We start from the raw sequence: 14,481 nt of genomic DNA on the forward strand, positions 1-14,481 counted from the left end.
AAAATCATCACTTTTATTATATAATTATAATTTTTTTCTTAATAAAATTAAAATTTTAAATAAAAATAAAAAATATATGAAAAAAACACAATAAATGATATTTTGAAAATAACATTACAAAAAATGTGGGGCCCATACACCATAAATGACCTCATCAACAAGTGAAGTGCTTTAAATGCTCTAAATGCTTTGAATTTTTAAAGTTTTAGTTTAACGACAATTTTGATATTTAAGCCTATTATTGTCCTTAAAAAATTATGAAAAGAGACTATCCTTCTCAGTAATTATTACATCTAGCCCACCTTATACGATAATTCCTTTTTTTTTTGTGTTTTTTTTTTGTTGCTTTTGGCTTATTAATGGTAGTCTTGACATTTAAAAAGAGGGCCTTTAAGAAATTATGGCATTTTCAACCTACCCTTTACAACACTCACCCAGGTCAATTTTTTTTACCCCACCCACCCTAAAAGATAATTTTCCTTTCTTTTTTTTCTCTTCTAAGATTAAAGTTTCAATAGAAATTAAGATTAAGATTATAATTGAAATTGAAGTCAAAACTAGGATTAATGTTAAAATTGAAAATTAAAGTTATAATTATAATGAAAATTAATTTTAAAATTAAAATTAAGACTAAGATTAGTAAAGTCAAAATTAAGACTAAAGTTAAACTTAAGATGAAAACAAGATTAAAATTACTAAAATGAACATAAAAATTCAATCATACAAATAAAATTTTCTTTTCATTTATGAGATTAAAATAAAAATCAAGATCAAAACCATCACATAAAAATTAGAATTAAGATTAAAATTAGAATTAAAATTGAAATTAGAATCAAAATTAAAGTCAAAACTAAGATTAATGTCAAAATTGATATTAAAATTAAAATTATAATGGAAATTAATATAAAAATTAAAATTAAAATTAAGATGAGGATTGAAATTCAGGTCAAAACTAATATTAAAATTAAAGTCAAAGTTAAGACTAAAGTTCAAGCTAAAGATTAAAACTAGAATTAAAATTACTACAATTAACATTAAAATTGAAATTGAAATTAAGATTACAAATTCTAATTAAACTAAAATTAGAATTAAGATCAAAACTAAGATTAAAGTTAAAATTAAAATTAAAAATCAAAATTAAAATTATCAAAGAATATATATATTCTTTAATTACCTAAATAATACATATTTATTATAGTTCTTAATCTTATTTAATTTTAATTATTATTTTGTTATTATATATATGAAGTAATATAAATAAAAAATATACTAATATAAATTCCTCAAATAATATATATTATATTATTTCATAGTAATTTTACTATCATCAAAACATTAATAACATACTAATTAATAATTAAATAGATCATATAGCTATTTATCATTGTTACTAATATTACAACTTAACAACATTGTTCAACAATAAAATCACTCAATTCATTAGGAAATAATACAATCAATGATGAAGGTTTTTTAATCAAAGAATATGGATAAAAAATTATATTTTGTGATGAAATTTTAATTTGCCTATAAATTTTCATTGGAAAAATCATATTTTCTTGTAGTGTAGACAGTAGTAGCAAAAAAAAGTCACATTTGTAACCACACCACTATAATTATTATTAATTTTTATATTTTTTATTTATAATTTATTTTACTTATATTATATTATTTTATTTATATTTTTTTATGGCCTAGTTGTTATTAAAAAAATTTTAAAATAATTATTTTACCTTACTTTTAATTTGGAACTTTAATATAACAACAAAGTGGTCACTTATGGTTAAAATTTTGAATAATGAAATTATTTTTTCATCTCTCGACTTTCAATCAAATATTTGTATTTACAGTGGTCCACTAGCCAACACTTTGTGACTATAAATTCCCCAAATGTGTCAGCACCTTCACTCCGTTGTCTTGTTCGACTCTCTCTCTCTACGCCTCTTCAAGATGCTCTTCTTCCCTTTCTCAAAATCTTGCCCAACTGCAAAACCAGTGTTTTCGAATCTTCACTCATCTCTCTCAGATTCCTTTTCTGGATCCCAATCTTTCTCTTTCAACCCACAAACTGGATTCAACCTCTGCCCGAAATCTCTCCAAATCAGAGCCATGGAGGCCTCCCTAGACTACCACTTTGGAACCCAACTGCAAACCCATATCAAAACACCAACAAGCCTTAAAATCGCAATCATTGGGTTCGACAACTTCGGCCAGTTTCTAGCAAAAACCTTCGTCAGCCAGGGCCACACCGTCCTCGCCCACTCTCGCTCTAACTACTCTAACACGGCCGCTAAGCTCGGCGTTTCCTTCTTTAGTGACCCGCACAACCTTTGCGAGGAACACCCAAAAGTGGTGATGCTATGCACCTTGATCATTTTGACAAAATCCATGCTCAAATCGATCCCATTTCATAGACTACTGCGTAGCACGCTGTTTGTGGACGCTTTGTCGGTGAAAGAATTTCCCAGAAGCCTATTTCTTGAAATCTTGCCTGAAGAGTTCGATATCCTCTATACACACCCAATGTTCGGTCCGGAGAGCGGCAAAAATGGGTGGGTAGGCCTTACTTTTATGTGCGATAAGGTCAGAATTGGAAACGATGATCCTAGAATCTCAATGTGTGGGAGATTCTTGGATGTTTTTGCAAGAGGAGGGGTGCAAAATGGTAGAGATGAGCTGTGTGTTTAATCAACCATTATAAATCCAAGAACTCTACATAAGAATCTCATGTTAAATCATATAAAGAAATGTGCCTGAATGTTTTATGGAATGCGAACATACTGAATCCAGACTAACCCGAGTCCATTATGGGTGTAGATGAATAAGGTATGGATCTTCTAAGGCTGTAGAGGGCTATCCACCTTTTAGTAATCTCTTTAACGATGCGAGCAAGAGAGAACGGGTTCTGTTCTTTATTCAAAAGATGTGATCATCTGAAGAACATACACTTAGCCTTTATATACCTTCCTACCTTAGGGACCATACCCTTTGGGTTATTGGGCCTCACGAGTCTTAGCCCATCATCTAAGGCCTGTGATGGCATTGAGCTCTACACATAAGGTTACCCATACTCTAGATTAATCAACAATCATATATATATATATATGGATAGCTAAATCCTGAACAATGGTTAATATGATGTGAGTCCACATTTATTCTAACAATCTCCCACTTGGACCACATATATTAACCAACAATGTTCATGATAATACTTCATTGAGCTCATCTTTGCTATCCTATTCAAATATCCTTAAACAATATGGTCTACTAATTATGCTAACATAGCATCAAAGTGGCCTTCGTTAATCACAATTATAACTAGACCCATCAATGATCACAACATTAACAAAATTAGCAACATGGATCAAGTATGGATGTGTAGCATGGAAATTACATAGAATGTGATATTTATTATGTCTATTTCCAATTGGTCCTACTTTATGACTAAAAATAGTCAAATTCTACTTTCAACACTTGATGCTAAACTGCTTTTGAAAGTCATCATTTCAATTTAGAGTATTCAAAGACAATAGTCTTTAAAAACAAGGTCTGCATAGATAACACAAACATTATATCACATCAAAAAAACAAACACAAAATCTAAATACAAACTCCCACTATACTAGCACATCATCAATGTGTACAACACCCATATGTGTGACATGCTCATGATATACTTTGGGTGGCAAACCCTTAGTGAGTGGATCCACAATCATGGAGTTTGTGCTTATGTGTTCAATTGATACTTGAAGACTTTGAACTCTTTTTTTGACAACCAAGAATTTGATGTCAATGTGTTTGGACTTTGATGAACTTCAGTTTTTCTTAGAATATAATTTTGTGGCCTTATTATCACAGTTCATTCTCAATGGTTTCTCAATCCCATTAACAATTCACAATTGAGTGATAAAATTCTGCAGCCATATCCCATGGTTTGATGCCTCGTAGCAAACTATGAATTCTACCTAACATTCTAACAATGTACACAATATCCGGATGCATATAAACTTGTGCATACATGAGACTTCCTACTGCTGAGGCATAGGGAAACCTCTCCATATCCTTTTTCTCAAGTTCATTTTTTGGACATTGGTGCAAACTAAATTTATCGCCTTATGCCACAGGTGTGTCTCCTGGTGCACAATTGCTCATGCCAAACCTTCTTAACACCTTATCGATGATCGTCTTTCATTGATTTCGTCTCATCCTTCATGGCTTCTATCCACTTTTTAGAGTCAGACCTTTGTTTGACTTGACTAACTGAAATTGGATCATCTTCCAGACCCATGTGAAACCCATGTTCCTGGAGATATACAACATAATCATCTGAAATTGTACTTCTCCTTTCTCTAGTGGATCTCCTCCGTGGCACTTGTACTTGAGTTTGTTGAGTTACCTCTTCATGAACTTGAATTGGTTCCATAACTTGAGTAGGAGGAATCCCAAGCTTGTCTACAATCTCTGGTTGTACATTCTGGATAGTGTCATCAATCATAATATGACCATGTCCAGTTGTAATAATAGGAATACTACTAAATTCCTCTTCAAAGACCACATTTCTTAATGATTTTCTCCCACTTAACTCAAAGAAGGATCTAGTTGAGGGGTCATAAATAAATATCATGCATATATGAATAAATAAAAATTTAAACACACACACACACACACACACACACATATATATATATATATATATGCATGTGAGCCTCTTACAAGATACCTAGTACAAACATTAATATTCAGTATTTGGAAAAAAATATCAATTTGTAATTGGTATCCTTTTACAACATTAATTCATAAATATTGACAATAAAACCAAAGCAGTATGCCTATCTTTGAACTGACATATAACAAGTAAGATAAACTTTATATGTCACATATTTATGACTACTTTATTTATTATTATATTAAAATAATATTCCTTTGGGCCGATTATTTTAAATAATAATAATAATAACATGTTTAGATATTATAAAATAAATAAATTATGTAATATAAGTTACTTTGGCAACTAATATACATAATTCATTTATTTAAAAAAAATATTAAACACAAATATAACATAAAAGGATGGGAAAATTTTCCAATCCATCTTATATAAATTAAAAACTGAGGGTCCAAGGTTGGACTGCAAAAGAAGGTGGTCCACCATCTCCCTAAAATTCTTGTGCATGTAGCACCAGCTTGGTAGCAACATGACTTCTTTTAATAGATTATCAAATAGTCAAAATGTTTACCAAATATGCAATTTAAACAAAAAATATACTTTAATAGGGACTTTCAAGCCTAAAACTTTCGCATCCCTCAAAAGGGCAATCCCCAGTCCCTTCTTCTATGGTGTCCAGAAATAATCCAACTAGGACTTAAAAAAATAAATAAATAAACATTCACCCTCCACCAAGTAGCCTTCACATAGACTAAGGATCAACAAAATTTTATCAAGGATTAACAAACCTCTATTACTGAAAGTTCATTGGTGGCAGAATCCAAATTGTCACCCTGCCTGAGTTCAGATACCATATAATAATTTGGTACCCATGCATCATAAACATGGATGCACAATAACCATTTTTATAGCTATCAAGGTATATATGACAATAAACATGTGCATAAATAGACACAAATCAATATGGGAAATATGAAGTGAACCTGGGCATATTAATAAATAATTTTTATTTTTATGTTTAATTTTTTATTTTTTATTTTTATTTTTTATCTTATCTTATCTTATGCAACCCTAAACAACCCAAGGTCGTTTGCAGCCGCGTCACCCTTGGAGCGGCACCAGTAGCGGTGCCGGAGTTGTCCTCAAGCCGCCGATGGCGAAACTCTATCTCCATCACCGGAATGGTGATTTCCCATCTCCAAACGACGGCGCCACCACCGGAATGACATTGTAACGGCATTGCTGGCAAGTGGCCCCACCTGTTGATTACTACTCAAAAAGTGCTATTTTGTAGCTTGTAATTAACTCTTTTAAACACTTTTGAGTAGTAATTATTACCTTTTAACTCAATTGACATGTTAGGAACCCTTGCAATCGTTTCTAATCAAATTGTGTTAAGTTTTGGTGTTTTTGTTAGCTTTTTGCTCACCAAAGCAATCCAAGAATGAGGGAGAGCTGTATATAGTTCATGGCAAAGCTTTTGGAAGCTGAAATTCATGAAGAACCAAGCTTTGGAGCTCCATAGCCTTTTTCCAAAGTCGCTCAAAGTATGCAAGGAAAGAACAACGGAGAGAGGAAAAACAAAGTGAAGAAAACAGAGGACAGCAGCTACAGTCTTCTTTCACACTTTTGGAGCACTTCCCGAAGTCCATTGTTTACATGCTATATACCATTTCAAAGCGCAGGAAGTCAAAAATCCAAAACTTCAAACCATGTATGATTTGGAGCTGAAATGAGGAAGATATGGCCTTCGCAAGACAACTGTATCCAACTGAAGGACAATTTCGCACCTTGCGAAATTGGAACTCCAACGTGCGAAATTTAAAGTGGATGGCAGCTGTGCATTCGCGGTGAAGTCCAACATGCGAAAGTGATTTTGCAACTTGCGAACTTGGAGCTCAACGTGCGAAAATGGATTCTAAGTTGCGAAATCAACTTGCGAAATTTTCGCAAGTCACCATGCAACGTGCGAAACTGGGATATTTGTGCACCGACTCTTTTAGATATTTTCTTTAGATATTTTTGTATAAATTTCCATTCTTCTCCTTGTAATCCACCAACCATAAGATTTCTTAGCTAGGAAGGTTGGAAAAACTTCTCTATATATATTCCCTTGCATCCATTGTAAACGACATCGATCAATATATAGATATTTAAATATATAGACTATACAGAGCCTTGCTCTGTTTTTCTCTCTTCTCCTATTCTTCCCCATTTCTATTTTCTTAGTAGCCAAACAGCCTCTGAGGGCTTTTCTGTTGGGCTTTGTGGAGCCTAGTTTTGTTTGATCCGGTTTGACAACCCGACCCGAATAATATTGCATGGCCTTTTTAATGGGAGATTTATTGAGGTCTGTTGGGCCCGTTTAGCCCATTGTGGAACCACCTTTTGTAATTAGGGTTTTTAGTATGATAGGGTTGTCATGCTATATATATATAGAGAATATTGTAGCCGCCAAGTTGTACTCTGTATTCTTCCCTGATAATAGTGATATCCCTACAACTCCGTGGACGTAGGCAAATTGCCGAACCACGTAAATACTGTCTTGTGTGTGTGATTGTTTTTTCTTTGGCGTGTGTTTTCTCTAATTTTTTGTTTCTCACGGGTTGGGAATTCGGTTTAATTCCCTACAACTGGTATCAGAGCCTAGGATTAGGTTTGAGTGGGAGCAATGGCAGAGGAAGCAGGAAAGGCGTCTGGAATAGAAAAGTTTGATGGCACAGACTTTGCGTATTGGAGGATGCAGATTGAAGATTATCTCTATGGGAGGAAATTACATTTGCCTCTTTTGGGGACAAAACCTGAGAGTATGAAGGCTGAGGAATGGGCGCTTCTTGACAGACAGGTTCTAGGAGTTATTAGGTTAACTCTGTCTAGGTCTGTTGCACACAATGTTGTAAAGGAGAAGACCACAGCAGATTTGATGAAGGCTTTGTCCGGTATGTATGAAAAGCCGTCCGCAAACAATAAGGTGCATCTGATGAAGAAATTGTTCAATTTGAAGATGACAGAGAATGCATCAGTAGCATAACATCTGAATGAATTTAATACAATCACAAATCAATTGTCGTCTATAGAAATTGATTTTGATGATGAGATTCGTGCTCTGATCGTCTTGGCTTCTTTGCCAAACAGTTGGAAGGCAATGAGGATGGCAGTAAGCAATTCTACAGGAAAAGAAAAGCTCAAGTACAATGATATACAAGATTTAATTCTGGCTGAGGAGATTCGCCGAAGAGATGCAGGTGAAACCTCAGGATCTGGTTCTGCCCTAAACCTTGAGACAAGAGGCAGAGGTAATAACAGAAATTCAAATCAGGGTAGATCAAATTCCAGAAATTCTAATCGGAACAGAAGCAAATCTAGATCAGGCCAACAAGTACAATGCTGGAATTGTGGGAAAACAGGTTACTTTAAAAGGCAATGCAAAAGCCCTAAGAAGAAGAATGAAGATGATTCTGCTAATGCTGTAACAGAAGAGGTACAGGATGCATTACTTCTTGCAGTAGACAGTCCACTTGATGATTGGGTTTTGGATTCAGAAGCTTCGTTTCATACCACTCCACACCGAGAAATCATACAGAATTATGTTGCAGGTGATTTTGGTAAGGTGTATTTGGCTGATGGTTCAGCCTTGGATGTTGTGGGTCTGGGAGACATCCGGATATCATTGCCCAATGGGTCTGTTTGGTTACTGGAGAAGGTTCGACATATTCCTGACCTGAGGAGGAATCTGATTTCTGTTGGACAACTTGATGATGAAGGACATGCAATACTATTTGTTGGTGGTACTTGGAAGGTTACAAAGGGAGCTAGGGTATTGGCCCGTGGAAAGAAGACTGGTACTCTGTATATGACCTCATGTCCAAGAGACACAATTGCAGTTGCTGATGCAAGTACTGATACAAGCCTATGGCACCGCAGACTTGGTCACATGAGTGAGAAAGGGATGAAGATGTTGCTGTCAAAAGGAAAACTACCAGAATTGAAGTCCATTGATTTTGATATGTGTGAAAGTTGCATCTTAGGAAAGCAAAAAAAGGTGAGCTTCTTGAAAACTGGCAGGACACCGAAGGTTGAAAAATTGGAACTAGTACACACTGATTTGTGGGGGCCTTCTCCGGTTGCATCCCTAGGAGGTTCAAGGTACTACATCACTTTTATTGATGACTCAAGTAGAAAGGTATGGGTTTATTTTCTGAAAAATAAATCTGATGTATTTGAAACTTTTAAGAAGTGGAAGGCCATGGTTGAGACAGAAACAGGTTTGAAAATAAAATGTTTGAGGTCAGATAATGGAGGAGAGTACATAGATGGAGGGTTCAGTGAGTATTGTGTTGCACAGGGAATTAGGATGGAGAAGACCATTCCTAGGACACCACAACAGAATGGTGTGGCTGAGCGCATGAACAGAACTCTCAATGAGCGTGCTAGAAGTATGAGGTTGCATGCTGGACTACCAAAAACTTTTTGGGCTGATGCTGTTAGCACTGCAGCTTACCTAATAAACCGAGGACCATCAGTTCCCATGGAGTTCAGACTTCCTGAGGAGGTTTGGAGCGGTAAAGAGGTGAAGTTTTCACATTTAAAAGTTTTTGGTTGTGTTTCTTATGTTCATATTGATTCTGATGTTCGTAGTAAACTTGATGCAAAGTCAAAAATATGTTTTTTTCATTGGCTATGGTGATGAGAAATTTGGCTATAGGTTTTGGGATGAACAAAACAGGAAAATCATCAGAAGTAGAAATGTGATATTTAATGAACAGGTTATGTACAAGGACAGGTCGACTGTAGTGTCAGATGTTATAGAGATAGATCAAAAGAAATCTGAGTTTGTCAACTTAGATGAATTGACTGAAAGTACTGTCCAAAAGGGGGGTGAAGGAGATAAGGAGAATGTAAATTCACAGGTAGATTTGAGTACACCTGTAGCTGAAGTTCGCAGATCTTCCAGGAACATTAGACCTCCGCAGCGTTATTCACCTGTTTTAAATTATCTCCTGTTGACTGATGGTGGTGAGCCAGAGTGTTATGATGAAGCCTTGCAAGATGAGAATTCAAGCAAGTGGGAGTTAGCCATGAAGGATGAGATGGATTCCCTGTTGGGGAATCAGACATGGGAACTGACTGAATTGCCAGTAGGAAAGAAGGTTTTGCACAACAAGTGGGTATACAGAATAAAGAATGAGCATGATGGTAGCAAACGTTACAAGGCCAGATTAGTTGTTAAAGGGTTCCAGCAGAAGGAGGGCATTGACTACACAGAGATATTTTCTCCAGTTGTGAAGATGTCAACAATTAGACTTGTACTTGGAATGGTGGCTGCAGAAAACTTACATCTTGAGCAGTTAGATGTAAAGACAGCATTCCTTCATGGTGACTTGGAGGAAGACCTTTACATGATTCAGCCAGAAGGGTTCATTGTTCAGGGACAAGAGAATCTAGTCTGCAAACTGAGAAAGAACTTGTATGGCCTTAAACAAGCTCCTAGACAGTGGTACAAGAAGTTTGACAATTTTATGCATAGAATTGGGTTCAAGAGATGTGAAGCTGATCATTGTTGCTATGTTAAGTCATTTGACAACTCTTACATCATATTACTGTTGTATGTGGATGATATGCTTATTGTAGGGTCTGACATTGAGAAGATTAATAATCTGAAGAAGCAATTATCCAAACAGTTTGCAATGAAGGATTTGGGAGCTACAAAGCAAATCCTTGGTATGAGAATCATCAGAGACAAGACTAATGGTACATTGAAGCTTTCACAGTTAGAGTATGTGAAGAAAGTTCTCAGCAGGTTCAACATGAATGAAGCTAAACCAGTAAGCACACCCTTGGGTAGTCATTTCAAACTAAGCAAAGAACAGTCACCAAAGACAGAAGAAGAAAGGGACCATATGAGCAAGGTGCCCTATGCCTAAGCTATTGGCAGCTTGATGTATGCTATGGTGTGTACAAGGCCAGACATTGCACATGCAGTGGGAGTTGTGAGCAGATTCATGAGTAGGCCTGGAAAGCAGCATTGGGAGGCAGTCAAGTGGATTTTAAGATATCTGAAGGGTTCATTAGATACATGTCTTTGCTTCACAGGTGCAAGTTTAAAATTGCAGGGTTATGTAGATGCTGATTTTGTTGGTGATATTGATAGTAGAAAGAGTACTACTGGGTTTGTTTTTACTCTAGGTGGTACAGCTTTATCATGGGCTTCAAATCTACAGAAGATTGTTACTTTGTCTACCACAGAAGCTGAGTATGTTGCAGCAACTGAAGCTGGAAAGGAGATGATTTGGCTACATGGTTTCTTAGATGAATTGGGTAAGAAGCAGGAGATGGGCATTCTACACAGTGACAGTCAGAGTGCAATTTTTCTTGCCAAAAATTCGGCTTTTCATTCAAAGTCGAAGCATATACAAACAAAATATCACTTTATCCGTTATCTTGTTGAAGATAAACTGGTAATACTTGAGAAGATTTGTGGATCTAAGAACCCTGCAGACATGTTGACTAAGGGTGTCACTATTGAGAAGTTGAAGCTGTGCGCAGCTTCAATTGGTCTTCTAGCTTGAGGACAGGAGGATGAGTTGTAGGGATGAGAGATCGTTTCTTGGAGGATAGCGGTTTGATGTTGGTGATTGGACTAGTCTCCAAGTGGGAGATTTGTTGGGCTTTGTGGAGCCTAGTTTTGTTTGATCCGGTTTGACAACCCGACCCGAATAATATTGCATGGCCTTTTTAATGGGAGATTTATTGAGGTCTGTTGGGCCCGTTTAGCCCATTGTGGAACCACCTTTTGTAATTAGGGTTTTTAGTATGATAGGGTTGTCATGCTATATATATATAGAGAATATTGTAGCCGCCAAGTTGTACTCTGTATTCTTCCCTGATAATAGTGATATCCCTACAACTCCGTGGACGTAGGCAAATTGCCGAACCACGTAAATACTGTCTTGTGTGTGTGATTGTTTTTTCTTTGGCGTGTGTTTTCTCTAATTTTTGTTTCTCACGGGTTGGGAATTCGGTTTAATTCCCTACATTTTCCTCAGAGGACGATTGGCTAAAACTTTTAGTTTCTCAAAGTATGGATGTTATGTGATGACTTGGATGCAATCCCATGGAAATTTCTCGCACTTGGAAGGTAAGGTAGTCGTTTTTCATTAAAGGTTCATTAATGCAAAGTTTGGTTTTTATTTCCTTTGGACAATTTCCAACGGCCAATACTTGATAAGCTTTTGGATTTCTATTCATTAGTTATCTCCTACGAGCTATCAGAAGGTGAGGTTTTCAATTCCAAGTTTTGCATTAATCCGTTAGAACCAATTTCAATGGCCATTGAAAGGTGAGTTTATCACCTGGAATGACTTTGAGTTGCCAATATTTGGTAAGCTTTTGGCTTTAGACCATTAGTTATCTCTTACGAGCCATTCAAAGGAAGTCTAAGGTGAATAACCATTGATGAAATTCACTACCATCTGTTTTGCCATTTTAAAGGATTAAAACTTGATTTGCTAAATCCATACCGGTTCGGGAAGCAAGCATCACCATAGTTGCAACCCCAACGCGAGGAGCCTATCCTGAGATTTCCAATTTGCATAAGAGCCAGAGCATAGCTATCCTATCTTTGAGAAACTTGTTTTTACACCATTTCATTTTAGTCTTTAATGTTAGCTTAGATTAGTTTAAATCTTTCTAAAACATTTACATCTTCTTTTAAAGCTAACATCCATAAGAAAATCACCTATTTTCCTAATTTGAATATTATTTGTGAAGTGAAAACCCATCCCAGTGAACGATCCTAGAGCCACTATGCTATAGTAGCTTTGTCTCTGCTACCCTAGTACATGGTGTAATAGGTTATAAATTTTGTTGATTACTCCCTCATTCAAGGAGCACCAGCTAGACATGAATCAACTGAGACACCAATTAGGCATGAATCACCTGTGGCGTGACGCCGTGACGAGTAGATGGCATTTGGAGAGCCTGAAAGACGCCTTAATGGTGTCTTAACAGGGTCTGGAAACGACGTTGCAAATGACGCCTGAAACGTGCTTTGAATGGTGCCTGAAGTGGCCTTGAATGCGCAACCAACTGGTGCAGTGAAGCGCGCCTTGAACAACGCCTGGTATGGTGCCTGAAGTGCATCTGAAACGACGCTCTTCACTGGCATTGGATGACCCTTGAACGACGTCTTAAACGCTTGTAAGGAGGCCTGCAACAACGCCTTCAATACATTATATATATATGTATACTACAGCCCAAAAGACCCAAGGTCCCCTGTAACCAAATCATGCGCTCAGCGCCAAACGATGCCGTCGATAGGGGACGATGCCAAAATGGCGTCTTTGACTGCGTTTTGACTGGAAGTGACGCCAAACGACATCTTCGACTGAAGTGACGCCAAATGGCATCTGGAAACGACGCCTGTAATGACGTCTAGAATGACGCCTGAACGGCGTCGTTGGAATGCCTAAAAATGACGTCTCTTGAATGCCTGAATCAGCACCAAACGATGCCCTTTTTGAGCACCAGACAGGCGAAAAAATGGCACCCCTCATCAGTGTTGCAAGCGTCACCCCCATCACTGGTAGCGGTGCCCAAATGATGCCATTTCCGCGCTGAGGTTCATCTTTATCCTTGCTGACCACAGCGCCATTCCCTGATCTCCCGAGACCCGAATCTCACCCTCCCTAATGGCCTCCGAATCGCCACAGAATTTCACCTCCTAGGTTGTGCCGCGGTTGTTAGTGTCTGGATCTACTCTAGAAGCCACTTCGAGAGCAACGCCACCAATGACATGGCTCATTTTCTGGAACGTATGGTGTTCAAGGGCATAGAAAAGAGGCCGACTAAGGGTTTTAGTGAAGGAAATTGAGAGCATGGCGATCCCTTGATGATTTAAAAAATCACAATTTCTTAATGATTTTAACATGCTGCTCTGATACCAATTGTTTAATCAACCATTATAAATCCAAGAACTTTACATAGGAATTAGGAATCTCATGTTAAATCATATAAAGAAATGTGCCTGAACATTTTATGGAATGCGAACATACTGAATCCAGACTAACCTGAGTCCATTGTGGGTGTAGATGAATAAGGTATGGATCTTCTAAGGCTATAGAGGGTTATCCACCTTCCAGTAATCTCTCTGACGATAGGAGCGAGAGAGAACGAGTTTTGTTCTTTATTCAAAAGATGTGATCATCTGAAGAATAAACACTTAACCTTTATGTACCCTCCCGCCTTAGGGACCATACCTTTTGGGTTATTGGGCCTCACGAGTCTTAAGCCCATCATCTAAGGACCGTGATGGCATTAGACTCTACACATAAGGTGGCCTATACTCTAGATCAATCAGCAATCATATATATATATATATATATATGGATAGCTAAATCCTGAATAATGGTTAATATGATGTGGGTCCACATTTATTTTAACACTGTACAGATCACGACAAGTACTCAGTGGAGTCTCAGTTCATAACCCACATAATGGGGAGGGTTTTAGAGAGGTTCGGGTTATAATCAAGCTCCATTAACACCAAAGGGTATGAAACATTGCTAAAATTGGTGGAGAACACAGCCAAGGACAACTTTGATTTGTACTATGGGTTGTCCATGTACAATAATAATGCTATGGAGTAGCTGGAGAAGTTGGAGTTGGCCTTTCAGTCTCTTAAGAGGGAACTTTTTGGGAATTCGCAGTCTCTTTATGGACGGAAGTTGTTTGAAGGAGAGTGAGAGGAGAGAGACCTAGCGCAAAAGCTGCTCCCTAATAGTGTTTTGGATTCTTGGAAACTTACAACTCTTTAG

General features: G+C 36.9%; 1 pseudogene; it reads left to right on the forward strand.

Annotated features, from left to right (window-relative positions):
• The first annotated feature begins 1,890 nt into the window (after positions 1-1,890).
• LOC100261800 (arogenate dehydrogenase 2, chloroplastic-like) lies at positions 1,891-14,481 on the forward strand (annotated as a pseudogene).

Source organism: Vitis vinifera, chromosome 9 (genome assembly GCF_030704535.1).
Source record: "Vitis vinifera cultivar Pinot Noir 40024 chromosome 9, ASM3070453v1".
NCBI lineage: Eukaryota > Viridiplantae > Streptophyta > Magnoliopsida > Vitales > Vitaceae > Vitis > Vitis vinifera.